Source organism: Ambystoma mexicanum, chromosome 13 (assembly GCF_040938575.1).
Source record: "Ambystoma mexicanum isolate Mex_15411 chromosome 13, UKY_AmexF1_1, whole genome shotgun sequence".
NCBI lineage: Eukaryota > Metazoa > Chordata > Amphibia > Caudata > Ambystomatidae > Ambystoma > Ambystoma mexicanum.
In genome coordinates, this window is record NC_090938.1 from 34,432,716 (window position 1) to 34,449,809 (window position 17,094).

At 45.8% G+C, this 17,094-nt stretch overlaps 1 protein-coding gene across 1 annotated transcript in view; it reads right to left on the reverse strand.

Moving 5' to 3' along the window:
• The window catches only part of ETNK2 (ethanolamine kinase 2), a 174,411-nt gene that overhangs the window by 64,007 nt on the left and 93,310 nt on the right, over positions 1-17,094 (reverse strand). The gene's annotated exons all lie outside the window — the stretch shown is intronic.

Genomic DNA, 17,094 nt, shown 5'->3' on the forward strand with positions numbered 1-17,094 from the left:
TAAAGATCAATAAGAAAGTTGCAAATACCCCAGCAGGAGAGTATACCAGGGACAGAACGAGTAACAGTCACAAAGTGTCAGAAACTGAACATTCAAAAGAACTGTATTTAAAGGAAACTGAAGGGAAAATGCAGCACCCTGCAGTGAAGCCAAACTGGGTTAAGGTATAGAGTCTTGCAGACAGAAGGAATCAAGGGAACAAGGTATTTTCGTTAAAACGGTGGAAGTATAACAAGTAGAGAAACTCAAGGGAGGAGTCATCCCCCACCCCCCTTTTGAAACTGTGGCCCTCACTCCGAGTAGGGCGGTAAGGGATACCGGGCACCGGTAAGGAGACCGGTAATCCCTTACCGCCCTACTACGAGGCCCCTTACCGGGTCCCTTCCTTAACACCTGGTCTGACCAGGTGTTAAGGACGTGACCCGTTAAAGGACCTGGGCGCAAATAACGGGCTTGGCATACGCCGGCCCGTTATTTGCACCCTTCCCATTCCCATTGAGCCCTATGGGGGCTCAAATGGGAAAGGGGAATGGTTTGGTAAATGGGGATTTACCGGTCCCTCCAAGGTCGGAATGGACCAGTAAGTCCCCATTGTACCAAACCGGAGTCGGTACCGGTATGGGAGGCAGTGATGGCGCAAATAGCGACATGACTACCACCATACTCGGAATGAGGGCCTGTGATGTGAAATATAGGAAGAAAAATGAAATGCTGGGGAGGATCCTCCCTTTTAGTTTGGAACATTGGAACATTTTTGACCTTTGTCCGGAGGCACCGGATAGACATTGAAAGACTAGAAGAAACATAGGGAAAGTGAGGATCCCTTTCTCTAGTGGAACATTCATAGCGTACAGAAATCTCCTTTGTGGAAAACCTAAGGGTCTTTCTCAACCTCCTCTGTACAGGTGGCCAGGGAAGGGCCATCACTTTTGGATCCCGACACTAGGGGCGGACAAGCGAGGGAGGACCATCTGAGTGGAGGGTTCTTGGGGATTGGAAAGAGGGTACCTAAGGCTGAGACATGGTACCCCCCACTTCCTGATTGTGACCTCCCCTCCAATAACCTTTATGGGTTATTGTCAGTCCTATTTTCTTAACTCCTGTAATTTCTGTGAACATACTGAGACAAAGAAGAGGAAATCAAGAGGAGTGCAGATTTCCCATTACAAATGCCACTATGGTACTTGGATGAAGAAGATGCAGATCAAAGCCAACCATCTTCCCCAATGGTCTTGTCCCACTAACGATTTCAGCCAGGGTCAGGCAATCGATTTTAATCTATGCCCACCTGCAGCCTGTTAACTACTCAGATGGATATAAAAGGAACACACTTGTTTGGCAAAGCGAGCGAGTGGGGCGAGTAGAGTGAGTTGGACGGCGAGAAGTAGAAGCAGCAGAGCCAGAGCTGCCCAAACCAAGGCCACGGAGAGCGTAAGACTGCTGAGTGTAGCAGAAGAAGGTGCTGTGAGAAGGTTGTATCTACAGAGAGCCAGAGGAATTGTCAGACTGGAGCCGTGGGGTGTATTAATACTGTACTCCATTTGGCCAGAGAGGTGCTTGTTCCCCTGGGCAAAGCAGAAGGCCCAGGAGGGCCTGAGGCGGCGGCGGAGAGACCCTGACCTGAATCTATGTCATTACTGCGGCCCCCATTACTGCAACCTTAAAAATGCAGACTTTTATTTTTATTTTGACCCCTTTTACACCACACATATATGTGGGGGGAGACCCCAGCACTCCCTACTTGTATTATATACCATACCCCCCTCTCACATATATATGTGCTGTAAAGGGGGTTGAAAAAAAAAGAAAACCAGCATTTTTCGCCAGTCGCAGTTATGGGGGCGCAGTAATGGTATTATTCCCCCTGACCTCAGACGGCAAAGCCGCTGAAGGAAGGAGCGGCGAAAACCATGACCACTGAGTTTCTGAAGTGAAAGAAGCCCAGCACTCGTTAAGAAGTATACTTAGTAGCGGGGTGATCACGAGTGAGAGAGCACTCGTTCCCGAAGGTTGTCGAGATACCGCTGAGATATGAACAATGAGAAAGAACGGATGAAAGGATATTAAGTAGCAGAGTGATCAAGTATAATGGTATACGCATTTGAAAGTCTCTGTGAAGGAAAACAAGCACTGCTGTGGCAGGGGAGCTGTGCACAAGCAAAGTGTGAGCAAAATAGAAATCCTTTTGAAGAAGCATTGCTGCGGCAGGGGAGCTGTGCACGAGTGAAGTGTGAGCATGACTGAAATCCTTTTGAAAGCTCCACGAATATAGGGGAGCCATATGAACTTGGACACAGAGCACAGCGGCAAAAACGACTAAAGAGATATTGTGAGTGAACTTTGTGTTTTTACGAATTTGTGGTGAACCGATGAGACCAGAGGTGCCTAAGCTTGGGGAAGTGAACCCTGAGAGGCCTAAAGAAACTGTGAAAGGAACTATGCACTTTGAGAAGCATTGGGGTGGCCCCCAGGCAGAAGTTTGGTCTGGAGGGCGGAAGAGACCCCACATTAAAGACCAAACGAAAGACTTCAACAAAGCTAGGCTCGTGGTTGTGCGACCTGTAATTGGTGTACCATGCAGTCTGCAAATTGTGCAATGACTAAGGGAGGCCTAAGTGAAAGAAGGAATCATTTGAGATACGGAAGTTGAAAGTCAGAATGACTTGGCTTTGCATGGGGAATGGAGTCCCGCAAGCAACGAATGAGTGATATTTTCTGATGGAACTGTTGTGAACTTTACTTTTGTATATGGAAACTAACTTTGAACATTGGTACATTGAAGGATAACCAGGAGGGTCTAGGTTCGAGACCAGGGAAGCCTGAGAGACCCTGTGAAGAAGTGAATCTCCAGATAAGGAAAGGTATTGTGAGTTTTGCCAAGTGAATCCTGAGAACTTGTGGAACCTTCTTATCCCGAGTGGCTTGAACTTGGGGAAGGGAGCCGAGGAAGTGCTGCATATTCACATTGACTTTGCTTTGAACACTATTAAGTTGGCCAAATCCCACACACTCTATTACTTTGTAGAAGTGAGGGCAAGCATAGGTTTTGACACAGACAGTCGTTTACTTTTGGCAGACAGACTTAGACTTCCCTTAGTTTTCTTTTCATTGGGGAACGTTCCCACCGTAGAGTTAGGGCAAGATAGGTATTTTTCCATCCTGACCATCAACAATAAAGGTTTTCCAAGTCTATCTGTGTTATCTCTTTATACCACGCTTGTCTTACACCTTGTACACATTATATTGAGTTTAGAGTATAAGGGTCAGTTTAGGGTTTTTGGACACAGGATGGCAGACGCTCTTTTGTTGAATATCCTGACACAGACTTTGCTTAGTTCTGTTGAGACAAGGAAACTCCTTTCAGGATTAGGGATAGAAAGGATTACTCCTAATCTTTTTATTATTTTCTTCAAAATGGAAGTCTATATCCAACACTTACCACGCCACTGTGTACGAGTCTTACTCTTGATCCCTTACAGTCTATACGCACAAATAAAGAAGCAGGCTTTAGTGAGCTGAAGCGGCTGCACGAACATCAACACTCTTAACAATAACATGATCTGCCCGATTGAAAGACTGAGGGATGGAGGCTTGGAAAAGGACGGGTGCTTCTACATGAGTGTATCAAAGTAAATGACAAATGAAGAATTCTAGAAAGTTCTCCTCATTGCTGCACACTTCACACACTCTCAGAAAGTATTCCACTAACATAGGTCTGAAATGTTTAGCTCTCCAGATATTTTGTACTACAACTCCCATCAGCCTGAGATAGCATAGTCAAAGCTGATTGATCATGGGAGCCGTATGCATAAATCAACATAATATGGACAAGCTTTTACGAACCACCTTATTGGAGCCTCTGCAAACCTTTGAGGACCGATCAGTCTTTGCAACCTTCTCTGGGCCAGTCCATACAGCCTCATCAAGCTTCTCCAATCGATCCTACATGGTCTCACCATGCTTTTTAATGGAGCCAACACTCATGCTAATTAACACTCACTTTCATTCATTTTGTTTCCAAAATATCCTGTTTAATAGCACACCAAGGGAATAATGTAACATCGGAGTGGATGATAGGGTCTTTTTAAAAACCCTCACTGGAATGGCATCCCAGAACTGATTTATCCAACAGCTCCTTATACCCAATCTTGCATATTGTTCACTATCTGACCCCTCTGTGCACCTCAGTTGAACGTTTTATGGAAGTACGGGAAATGAAGCGGGTGTGTCTGGAAAGTGTCATTGACCAAGGCCTACAAGTCAACAGCGCTGCCAAGCTTGTAATGGTGGGTCATGTTTGCCCACACAAAAGTCAACAAACCGGTGCACTTTGTTCAAGTGGGATCTGGACTGATCCGCTCAGAATAAATGAGGATCCGGACTCTGGCCAGACATGGAAGAGGCCTTATGGGGATAAGGGAGGTCTTCTGAAACCTGACGCAAAGACAGCCGACCTGACCTGCTTTTTCACTCATACTGTACGAGGGAGCTCACCTCTTTCCAGATGGGTCCACACCTCCAAATATTTACTATTCTAAAGGTTTCAAAACAATTTCCGAACTTGGCAGAATAAACTGCTGTTTCCATGGTGACGAAGCTTCACGTCAGGTGTTTGCTGCTGCCGAATGACGATGATGACTGTGAGGCGGACAACTGCTTGTAGAATTCTAAAAATAGGCCATTTTATTAATGAAATTATACTGAAATAATACCGTGCTTGCCCGACTCTACAGAGGAATTCCTTCCCTAGTCTAAAGACTAAGACCATTCTCTAGCATGGGAAAACTGGCCGTCACACTAAACAACAAACATACAAAGGAAATGGTAAAACAACACAATAAAATAAACAATGTAAACACAATGGGCCTCATTACAGGCATGCCATTCCGGAAACACACAGTGCCAGTAAGCTTACCGGCACCGGTGTTTCTGAACTGGCACACTATAACTCTGTCGGGCGGGTGCCCTCCTACACGGCAGGTCTAACATTACAGGCAGACCGGCACCCACCCGCGGAGTTTCACAGAAGCACCGGTACGGTTATTACTGATGCCGGTGCTTCCGTGGTCCCCACTCCCATAGAGTCCAATGGGACTCTATAGGAATGGGGATCAACATTTTACTGGCACCTGACTTCCCGGCTGCCGGGGTTGTAATCCCCCGGTGTTACCAGCAAGTCAGGTGCTGGTAAATATTTATAGGTCCGGCAGCAAACTGCCGGTAGCACAGGCATGGTTACTGCCAGACCCGTAATGAGGCCCAATGTCCTTATGGCCTCCTCCTATCCTGGGTAACCTCCCTTCCCCAGGCTTCAAAAGTCACTTTCAAAAGTTCAATAAAAGAAAAGAGAGGTTTTAAACCATTTCTTGAAAGTGCAAAACAAAGTTCACAAAACAAAAATCCACTTGTAGCCATTCTTTATCCTTGTATGAAAAGATCCCCTTCCAACTTCAAGAAAGAAAAATAGCACCAATGGTATTCCTGGTTATGATGATCACTGATCACTACTTCTAGGTACATTTCTACAGTTCAAATAAAGTGTGATATTCTTCAAATGTCCATGATATACACTTCTGGACAATTTCTTCTGTTACAATTGTACACTTGGTATATTTGCCAGGTTGTTCTGCTGCTTCTACTTTCAACCACCACACGTTTACTGTGGGGGCTATGAAAACAGTTGTCTTTGCTCAATACTGCTTTGACCACTTTGTTGTGACATCTACTGACAGTTGTATACACCACCACAGTTCAAGTGTAACTACTACTGATTTAGTGTTTATGACTTTTAGATAGATTCTGACCAGACACTCAGCCTCTTCGGGTAGACAAGGCACTCTTCCTTCTAATGGCTTTCTTAAAAGGGGCAGCCTCCCTGCCTCTTCAGTCAGTCTAAATACCACAAGAACAACCTGCTTCTGCTGACAGGACTCTTTCCATTTTAGCTTCAGCAGTCTGTTGCACTACAGGATGTTTTCTACTTCATTGTATTCTTCACAAGCATTTGTTTCTCCTTCCCCAGCTTTGCACACACCCTTGCAACAGGTATCAGTACAAGTAACCACCCAAAATCTTCTGTGCCACTTTCCTAGCTTCTGGTAATAATGGGGTACTTACATCTATGCCACTTAATTGTTAACAACCTTAACAAACCGTTAGGTTGTTTTGTAATGCTTGGCAAAAGACGTTTCACTCTGAAAAGGGGAGGTCTACTGGCTTTGGTGTTGCTTGTTCTTCTTGTTAAAATGTTTAGCCTCTTCACTTCTTAGGATAGTTTAAATGTCACGTCTGGATACAATACAGAGTTCAATTTTCACTGTGAAAACCTAAGAAGGCACATACCGACCCATATTTCAGGCAGCTTCCAAGGTTTAAAGTTGATACAAAACATTGCGTTCCCGTGTAATAGTAAAGAATGAAGTTCAGGCTTCTTTCAGGAGTTATAATTAGGCACAGGCGATTTCCCTTTGTTATAGTTTTCACTCTGCTACTTGCAACTTGTGTATAGACAAAGTTCGGTATTCGGTAAAGTTTAGGAAGTGCTTTCTTTATAAGAGACACACGACTGCTTTGTTGTACAGCAAAAAGTCTTGGATACATCAACAACAGAATGCAAATGGTTTAGCTTCTCACCAGAACAAGAGTCTTCAACTTTATGTGCGAGGGCTGCAACTTCACTGATGGGAAGACTTCTAATGCAACAGCAAGGCTTTCTCGCATTAACTCTAACACAAGTCAATCAGGAGCTAGTTACAGTTACTGGCAAGGCGTGTGCAGTGCATCTGAACACTGTGCTTCACTTACCGGCTTCAGTCATACTGGTCCTGAGGGTCACACTGCTTCCCTGACTTTTCTCCTGAGACCTTTGGCTCGCCTCCCACTTCTAGCCTTAGTCTCCTGCAGCACTTCTGCGGCTCACATGGGGAAAACCAAGACTTCTGCACGTCTTTCACTGCGCAGCCTCTGCAATTCAGAGTTTTACAGAAAAGGACTCTCTCAGAGCTTGCAGATGAAATCTACGGTCTCCATGCTCCGGTATTGCTTCTATTCTGCCACTTTGCCATGATTTACAAGCCTTGTGCTTCTTCTTTACTACTGCTACTCCAACTAGCCTTCCAGTCCTCATTCCAGCTCCTTCTACTCTTTTCTGGCTGCGGCCTTTTATGCCTCCCAGCTTGCTTAACAGGTTTCAGGTGTGAGCTATTAGGTTCAATTGTCTGACTCCTACAATGGCTGCTAGGCTTAATTGCCTGACTACTATACCTACATGCTTCTTCAGCCTTTGCCTCGGTGCCTCGATGATTCTGGGATCTGTAGTTTCTTCCACTAAAGTTACGTTTTTCAACTTCAACAGTCTGACAAAGAGACATCAAAATGGTAGGATTATAGGGGAAGTTGAAATGGGATTTTTGCCAGTCTTCCTGGTCAACCCCCCCCCCATGTGATCCTCCCGCAGTAGCAGTACACCACCCCCAGGGTCGGCATCAGGAAGCATCTGCCTTTCCCTGGCCGCATGAGGAGGGTTTCCGGGGAGAATCATATCTGATTCTTCACATGACACTGTCAAATCACTACTCATCACCTATTATTCAACCCTCTCACATGAGGGGTTAATGGTTATGGCCCACTGCACCCCTCAGTCTCAAAACCCTGCTCATTACTCTTATAACACTTCTCATCATTGCCAAGGTGCTGCCAGTCATTTGAAGCTTTTGCTAAATACCCAAGCCCCAACCAAGTAACCCCATCGCACATTGGGCTCCCATTCCCATCACGTTCCTGTTAGTTGTAGGAAGAATCTAGGCTCTGCATTTCAACATCCAGACCCTGCATTTCATCATTCACATTAAGGCGAGGGTTTGAACTTTAGCTAGGGCCAAGGGTGTGAGACTCATTACTGGACTCAAGAGTTTGAGTCTCAGGCTGAATTTAAATAGATGCCAATGCACAGAGCACATGCTAGAAAATGATCACTTTGCTCCATGATGCTCTTTTAATGGGCTGGGCTGCACTAAAAAATAAAGATAACATGAATCTAATATACTAATTAACCCAACCCCATTTAACATGTAACAGATTCCCATAATAAGATTTAGTGCAAATTAATCCATGAAATAAGCTGGATGCAGATTGAGCAAAATGCATGAAGCTCATATAATGGGAAAGAAAATAATGATTTAAACGTGCCGGCTGGATCTGTGTTGTAAGCTGAGGAATGTGAAGATCCGCTCATAAGGACAGATCATTGTGTTGGAGCCGCAAGCGCAAGAAAGATGTAGCAAGTTCTGTTCAGCAATGCATTTGTGTGATGTTTCAGTGGGAGCATCTGGCCAAGGGGAGGCGCTCTTGACTGATGAGGGGTTTGATGAAAAGGGTTTCAGGCAGAGTTAGAGGGGCATTTCTTTTCTTGCACTCACTGATGGAGGAGCAGAAGGCTGGTGCTGGGCTGACTATCTGCTGGGCTGACTGTCTACTGGGCTGAAACTAAGGCCGTCTCTTTCCTGGGTTGGCAATCTTTAGAAGGGCTGAAAAATCTCGAGCAACCTTAGCTGTGAATGACCCTGGAACACTGCCAAGCTGAGTCTGGGAATATCGCCAGCTTAACCTAGGTAATTATCTGTTAATTGAGGTGCTGGTGTAGTGAATCATACTATGTAGCACAAATTCAATAATTCAGTTCATTTTTAGGCAGTGCATTAGAATTTCGAAATGTGCATTTAAAACTGTGTTTATACTTCTCAAAGTCTTGCTGTTATTCAAAGTGTATTTTTCCTGCCAAGTTTTGTGCAAAGTCGAGGTTGGTTGATTTGGCAGAGCTTGGCACATTATCACAGATAGAGTGTTGAAAGCCATTGCAAGAAAAACTTTGCTCACATTTTGAAGTATAACGTGGGTGTACGCGTCGCTCTGTGTAACTTGCATAATTCTAATTTATTTAGATATTTGTATAGTACACCTAACCCTGAGGCATCTGGGCGCAAATGTTGACAGGTACAGTGAGCTTTAACCGTGGTTAGGTAAATTAGGTTAGGTAAATGCAGTTACATCAAAGAAGCAGTAGAAATGTACAATTATGATAGGAGTAAATTAACAATTCTGAGCCAAGAAAAGTACACAGATAGTAATGGAACATGTATGTTGGAAAGTAGAGAATGCAGTTAGGTGATGTTGGAGAGAAGATATAGGGAGGTGACGGGAGATGCATTTCGTCATTTTTGTACAAAAAACATTTTCAGATTTTTTCAGAAGGTTCAGAATGAGGGTTCAGATCTTAGTGACAGCTACTACACCCTGCTTTCTGTAGTTTGGATCTCGGAATAGTTAGTTGATTCGCATGAGCTGAGCACGATAAAGAACTTTATCATAAAGATTATGATAAAGAACAAGTTCGAAAAGGTAATTTAGTCTCATTATATTTCTTCTGCATTCAGTCTCTTTGATTTGACATGCATAGAGAGATAAACGTGCAGTAAGAAATATCTCAAAACAAAGTTGGCCGCAGTAAATTGTTTTACTTAGAGAGGCTGAATGAATGTTTTTGTATTTCCTTTGATATGATATGATATGGCATTTATAACGCGTCTATACACAAGTGTTTCAAGGCGTGACGAGGCAAGGGGGGGAACAAAGAGAGGACAGACAACGATCTTACTAGGCTAGGTGTCATTCAGATCGCGCAAGTGCGTGGGAAGGGGGAAAAAAGGAAGAGTGCAAGGGGGGAAAGGTAGAGGGGAAAGTGCAGTGCATGGGAAGTGGAATAAATAAGATAAATAAAACACATTAAAAAAAAACAGGCAAGTGCAAGGAAGTGCAGACAAAGTGCTGGAAAGGGGACTGAAGGGATACAGAAAACAGTTCCCAAGTGCAGAGGTTGCCAGGGAGGCAGTGCAGGTGGGCAGTTGACAGGGCCTGGGCCAGAGATCAGAAGGGTGGCCAGGTAACCAGTGCACTTTCGGTCAGGAGTTCAGCAAGGGAGGGGAGGAGAGAAGGCAGAAGCAAAGAGGAAGGTTTTGAGGTGTTTCCAGAACCGGAGGTGGTTCTCCTCGAGTTTCAGGGAGGCAGGAAGGCTGTTCCAGAGAGAGGCCCCTGCCGAAGAGAGTGATCTGCCACCAACTCGTTGCTTGGAGAAGTGACTGATCCCAAGGGAGTTGGAGGCAGATGATCGAAGAGCTCGAGAAGGAAGGTATTTAGGAAGAGAGAGTTGAAGGTATTTCGGCCCCAGAAGGCCTTGTGTACAATGCAGAGGGTTTTGAATGTAATGCTTGCAGCCACTGGGAGCCAGTGCAGAGATTTCAGTCTGGGAGAGATACGATCCCTGGGCTTGAGGCCAAGGACAAGTCTCGCAGTCCTGTTCTGTATAAGTTGCAGAGGGCTGAGAGTGGAGGCAGGAAGATTTAGATAGAGGCTGTTACAGTAGTCCAGCTTGGAGAGGGCCAGGGCTCTGGAGACAGTGAGCTTCTGGGGGAAGGATAGGAAAGGAAGAATACCTCTAAGGAGGTGCAGCTGGTAGTGTGACCTCTTAGAGACATCAGAGATCTGAGGGGAGAAGGAGAGTGCAGAGTCGAAGATGACCCCAAGGTTTTTTGCCTTGCAGGTGGGAGTGGGAGGAGGGCCAAGAGAGGCCGGCTAGAGAGCTGCAGGGAAGGAGGGAGTGGGTGTGCCGATGAGTAGAATCTCAGTTTTACTGGCATTAAGGCAGAGGTCGTTGGCGGCACACCAATCCTGGACGGCAGACAGACAGTCAGAGATGAGGGAAGGAGAGGAGGAGGAGGTTCCCGAGGGAAGCCTGAAAATGAGCTGGGTGTCATCCGCATAGCACTGAAAGTTGAGACAGAGAGTGGTGATGTGGTGGGCAAGGAGTGCCAGGTATTGGTTGAACAGCCAGGGAGAGAGGTTAGATCCATGGGGGACACCACAGGTAGAGAAAAAGATGTCGGAGAGGAAGGACCCAAGTTGGACCTGGGAGGGTCGGTCGGAGAGGAAAGATGTCAGCCAAGCCAGAGAAAGACCAGTGATACCCAGGTTGTCACGGAGACGGTTGAGCAGGATGGCATGATTGACAGCGTCAAAGGCAGAAGAGAGATCAAGCAGGATAAGAACGCAAGGGGTGTTAGAGTCGAGGTTGGAGAGCCGGTCTACACGGATGTTCAGGAGAGCAGTTTCCGTGCTTCTGGCAGCTCTGAAGCCAGACTGATGGTCATGAAGACAGCCAACAGATTCAGTGTGGAGATTGAGTTGGGAGATGGCCAGTTTCTCCAGGAGCTTGCCCAGGAAGGGAGTTATGGAGATTGGGCGATAGTTAGCCGGGCAGGAGGGGTCGGCAGAGGGTTTCCTAAGGAGAGGGCGCACAAGGGAGTGCTTCAGGGGGGAAGGGAAGACTCCAGTGGCGAAGGAGTGATGGCAGAAATCCGCCAGGGCAGGAGCTAGGGAGTCGATGTGATCCTTAATAGTTTTGGAGGAACAGGGGTAAACCTGTTTCGATGAGACTTTCATAGATCAGACTTTTCTAGAAACCTTGTCTTTAGAGAAAAGGGGAAAGGTAGAGAAAGAGGGAGGAGGGGTGGCCGCAAAAGGGCCAGAGGAAGAGCAGGGAATAGCGGGAGGGGGGTGAGAGGAGGAGAGTGAGGATAGGATGTCCTGAGTTTTAGAAATAAAGTGAGAGGCCAATGCCGTGCAGAGGGCCTGGAAAGGGACAGGAGAGGTAGAAACTGTGGCAGGATTGGCCAGTTCCTTGCAGATTTTAAAGAGTTCAGCCGAGTTGTTAGATGCCGCAGAGACGCGGGCTTGGATATGAGCTCTCTTCTTGGTGAGGACGAAGAGCCGGTATTGCCTTTGCAGCAGGTGGTAGGCCAGTTTGTCAGAGGATGAACTTGAAGCACACCATTTCCTCTCGGCAACCCTGCACTTACGTTTTAGGCTGACGAGGTCTGAGTCGTACCAGGAGTTGCACCAGGAGTTGCACTTGGCTTTGGGCTTCAGGCGGATTCTCATGACAGGGGCAAGGATGTCAAGAGTATCAGATATAGCAGAGTGGAGAGTGGAGAGGGCTGTGTCAGGGTGAGAGTCAGCCAGGGGGGGAGGAGGAGGTGAGAAGGTGACAGCAAAAGCCTCAACTGACACGCGCTTCATGGGTCGGGTGACCGAAAAGGTGGGTGGCAGTGATGGAGGTGGCTTGGCCTGCGGGGTAGGGAGGGTGAGGTGGGAGGAGAGGCGAAAGTGGTCAGTCCAGGAGAGAGGAGTGGAGAGAGAGGGATAGAGAGGGGAAGGTCTGAAGAGATCAGAACATCGAGAGGTTGCCCTGCAGAGTGAGTCGGGCCAGAGGGGAGGATAGTGAGGGAGAGGGAGTTGCAGATGTCGCGAAAGAGTTCAGAGGGGGGACAGGAGGCATCCAGGTGGATGTTGAAGTCTCGAGGAGGAGGAGTTGAGTGGTTGAGGCCAGGAGTGAGGAGGAGAGGTCCGCCCACTCGGAGAGGAAGGAAGAAACCTGACCAGGTGGCCGATAGATAGTAGCCACAGTAAGGGAATGGCTAGGCGAGAGAGAGAGCCTGCAGACGAGGCATTCAAAAGAGGAGTAGGCCCGTGTAGAAATGATAGAGGCAGGAATCCACCCAGGGAAGCTAAGGGCTACGCTGGGCGCGGAGAGGATCTTGTAGCCATCAGGTAGGAGCGTGTCAAAGCTGGTGACAGAGCTGGCCGTAAACCATGTCTCAGTGAGACCGAGGACATCGAGGTCGAGTTCTTCAAAAAGGCGGCAGATGTCAGAGGAGTGTTTTACAGCGGAGCGTGCTTTACAACATGCTTTACATTTGTTGAAACGCAGCCAAAAGGGCATCAATGCGATGTTGTAAATAAAGCATCACAGGAGAGAATGAGCCATTTATTCAGAGTGTATTAAATCCAGTATTTGTTTGATGTTAGAGACCCTCGTAAAAATAATTATCAGCAGTATTCTGAAATTACCACCATAGCACAATACTGCAAAATACCACGAAATCCTACACTAAATATCGCCTACAGATTTGGTGTATTGGCCAGGAATTTACTGGGCATGGCCTTGCATCCTAATCCATAAACTAATGCATGAGACTCTTGTGTACGAGCGCAATACAAATAAAATATCATCACAGCATAACCATATGGTGCACTCATTAATTGAATTAGTACTGTGAGGTAGTGCAGTTCTGTGTGCTCATTTAACCCTCATTGTAGTGTCATTGGCAATGGTGCCGCCATGTCCCAGATTCATGCATACTTTTCTGAATTGTCAGATTACCTCTAGGCAAAGCTTTATACCCATGAAAATGGGTCCTTGGAAAATGTGATACTATGGAAAACAGAATTACCAGAGAGGTAGGAAACAAGGCATTTGACATTTTTTTTAATGAAGGAAGCATTGTGCTGGTGTGCCTCCTTAGGTTATTCCGAGCGACAGAACGCACAGAAGAGAAAAACTGCATCATCAGACTATGCGCAAAACTGTGGTTTCTGCTACACGGACCCATAAAGATGCAAGGGAAAGACGGTGAAGTTATTAGGAAGTTACAATGCAGTTTGGATAATGAATTTGATCAGGTGCAGCAATTAAAAGTGGAATTAAAGCTGAGGGAGCTAGTAACGGAAATTACAAGCCAAATGCAGCGATCTTGCTATTCAATTGGCTCCGAGAAAGAAAACGATTTAATGAGAGTGAGCAAGAGTGAACCCACTTAAAAGCAATTTTAGATGACATGAGACAAGCTAAAGAGGTTGCAATTTCAGAAATGCACGCCCTTCGAGAAGATGGCAGGGAGAAAGATAAAATACGCCGTGCTACGGAACAGGAGATTCTTAAATTACTGGAAGAAAAGGACAAAAAGGCCAAACCGCTTAATCAGTCTCAGACACAAATCAACGAATTGCAAGCAATGATCAATAAGATCAGGGATAAGAATTCTGTCATGAGGCAGAACAACTTCATGGATAGTGCACGAACCTAGAACAGCAAATATTTAATCTCAGATCTCAGGAAAAGCGACCGGGTACTACATTCAATGGAGCTGTATTCAATCACAGCTATTGCCAAGGAAACAATGTACCAACAGCTGTCCCTTGGCCAGACCTGGTTATAACCCAATGGTGGGGTCTGAATCATCGGCAAATATTCACAAGCATTCTTGCCCACAAGAGAACAGGAATGAGTGACAAAATGACACACCCCAGAATGCGCCATGCAGTCCTATAAAAATTATTAAATCCATCAAGACTTTAATTAAACCAGGCGATTGTTGCATGGAAGACCATTTAGAGACTGTTCATGATATAATCAAAGCCCTGCAGATACCTAGGGAACAATATAGACAGTACTTTCACCTCACCCTGGATGCAACATCTGCTAGTATCATTTGTGGTCTCAATGAACAGGAACATTTGTCATGGGCGGGTTTTGAGAAGGAGGTTAGATATCAATTCTCACCTTAGCAGTCCATACAGGATGCCAATAAAAGCAGCTTATACTATGACTGCAAAGCCAGATATGTCCCCTCGCCAATACCTTCAAAATTTGAATAGAGCATTTTCACGCTTTGATGTGGCATTTAACCGTAACTCTGTAGAATTAAGACTGCATACTTTTATGGGCTCCAAAAAGAAATTGTCTTCCAGTTAATTCGTAAATTTGACAGGGAAATCCCCCTAGAATGGATAAAAGAACAGGGGACCAAACTATATGAAGTGATATTTGGTCATAGAAAGGAGGGGCCTAAGAATAAAGATACAAAACCAAAGTATGGAATCCACACCAGCGATTTTGGAGGTAAAATCTGTAAAGATGCTGCTAGAATCAGCCCAAACTCAGGCAAAGAACGACATAACACCTCATTAAAGGGGCATGCCTGCATAGAGGACATCACCCCAAACACCCATGTTCTAGTCCATTTATCCCAGCAATAAGAATTCTTACATTAGTCCTAGATATCTTGGTAGTTCACCCAGAGTGGGATTTCGCCACGATGTGCCGGGCCTAATTAACAATCAATATCAAATGTGCAATGGCCCGTACCAGACACTAGGGGTCTAAGGTAGATTTGACCCTAACACAATGGTATATGGCCACCAAGAAAGACCAAGATATGTGGATAGATTAATTGAAAATGGAAACCAGCATAGGGAACAATTCTCATCAAATGAAAGACAAAATATGAAGTATGTCCCTCGCCAATATAGCCAATCACGACCACCAGTCAACCATGGTCAAAGGATGGTCACTCCACGTTCTCCATCTCCTGTGTCACATGAATTCAGAGGTAACACAAATAGAAATCAATCTCCTGAGAGATATATGAACAGGCCTAATCAGGGCATGTTTAATAATTACCGGCCTTGGCCACAAAGATAGGAATGCAGAGACATGGCTAGGTTTCAATGCTTAGAGACCCACGTCAAAATGTTGTTGGAACAGATAGGAAAATTATGTGCAGTCCAAAGACAACAGCCAAGTGTAGGTGCAGAAGGCCATAGGAGTGATCTTGCGCGTAGCGACAATAAGTGACTAGCTAATGACTGATTAGAACAAAAAAAATGCTTATAAATCACCTTTGAGTAATGGTACTGAATTGCTTGCTGATTTAAAAATGAGATATGGAATTTCAACACACACAAAAAGGGAGTGTGGTTCAATTTAGAGTTGAACCAGACTATTCATGTGTGTGAAGATGAAGAACAAATGGGGGGAAATGAACAAGAAAAAATCAAAGAACAGAGAAGCAGTTTTAAAAAGAGCATCCACTGTGAAAATAAAACACAAAGCAAAGAATTAGGATCAACAGATAGATCATCCTCGCTTGATGGTCAGAATACTGTTCATACCCATCCAGAGGAGACAGTAGCTCAAAAGGAGGGTGCAGGTCAGGCACCTGAGGAGTATTTTAAACCACAGGTATTCCAAGGGACAGAAATGACAGGCTCCATGCAAAATGCAGATAAGTGTCATATGCCAGAAGTTGACAGGCTGTCACGTGACACGTGTGAAAATACCCTAAGTAAGTAGAGAGGACCCAGACAATGGGAAAGAGACAATGAGAAATCGGGGGTGTGAACACTAGAGAAACACTCAGATACCCCAGGAACACCTGGCAGTCATCTCCAGAGAAACTGATAGTCACCCCAGGAATAACAGGCATTCAGCCAAGGAACACCTGGCAGTCATCTCCAGAGAAACTGATAGTCACCCCAGGAATAACAAGTATTCAGCCCAGGAATAACTGGCAGTCATCTCCCGAGTAGCTGCCATTCACATCCAGAGAAACACTCAGATACCCAGGAACACCTGGCAGTCATCTCCAGAGAAACTGATAGTCACCCCAGGAATAACAGGCATTCAGCCCAGGAACACCTGGCAGTCATCTCCAGAGAAACTGATAGTCACCCCAGGAATAACAGGCATTCAGCCCAGGAACACCTGGCAGTCATCTCCAGAGAAACTGATAGTCACCCCAGGAATAACAAGTATTCAGCCCAGGAATAACTGGCAGTCATCTCCCGAGTAGCTGCCATTCACATCCAGAGAAACACTCAGATACCCAGGAACACCTGGCAGTCATCTCCAGAGAAACTGATAGTCACCCCAGGAATAACAGGCATTCAGCCCAGGAATACCTGGCAGTCATCTCCAGAGAAACTGATAGTCACCCCAGGAATAACAGGCATTCAGCCCAGGAACACCTGGCAGTCATCTCCAGAGAAACTGATAGTCACCCCAGGAATAACAGGCATTCAGCCCAGGAACACCTGGCAGTCATCTCCAGAGAAACTGATAGTCACCCCAGGAATAACAAGTATTCAGCCCAGGAATAACTGGCAGTCATCTCCCGAGTAGCTGCCATTCACATCCAGAGAAACACTCAGATACCCAGGAACACCTGGCAGTCATCTCCAGAGAAACTGATAGTCACCCCAGGAATAACAGGCATTCAGCCCAGGAACACCTGGCAGTCATCTCCAGAGAAACTGATAGTCACCCCAGGAATAACAGGCATTCAGCCCAGGAACACCTGGCAGTCATCTCCAGAGAAACTGATAGTCACCCCAGGAATAACAAGTATTCAGCCCAGGAATAAC